We start from the raw sequence: 583 nt of genomic DNA, 5'->3' as shown, positions 1-583 counted from the left end.
GAGCTCCTAAAAAGCCGAGATCCGATGTGTGGAAGTTTTTTGAGAAGATAGACGTCACCAAGGATGAACACGGTAGGATCATCTCCCAGAAGGCAAAATATGCGTTGTGCGGATATGTTTTCCAAGCTCATCATAAGAGCGACACCAACCATCTCAAACACCATATAGAAAAACACAACAAAGGCCAGAATCTTCAAGGTGATATCCGACAGTCTATGATTTCTCAATCCTCCTCTTCTGGTAGTCTATGATTTCCCAATCCTCCTCTTCTGGTACCCTCGGTAGTTGGAATTATGACGCTGCCCGAGCTAGGAAATACGTAATCAGGTTTATTGTTCTTAAAAACCTGCCTTTTAAATTAGTAGAATATGATAAATTTAAAAAAAAAAATTTAGAGATGGTTTTTATCCTACATTTACAAAATTTTATCGTCAAACCTATCAACGTGATATTTTAAAATATTATCAGGAGGAACAAGGAAAAATAATTTCCTATTTTAAAAATTTAAACTGTAAATTTTCTTTAACTTCTGATATTTGGACATCTAGAGTACAAACTGGTTATTTATGTATCACAGCACACT

This window comes from Asparagus officinalis, chromosome 3, assembly GCF_001876935.1.
Source record: "Asparagus officinalis chromosome 3, Aspof.V1, whole genome shotgun sequence".
Classification (NCBI taxonomy): Eukaryota; Viridiplantae; Streptophyta; class Magnoliopsida; order Asparagales; family Asparagaceae; genus Asparagus; species Asparagus officinalis.
The sequence above is the reverse complement of the archived record's forward strand: the minus strand, read 5'-3'. Positions refer to the sequence as shown.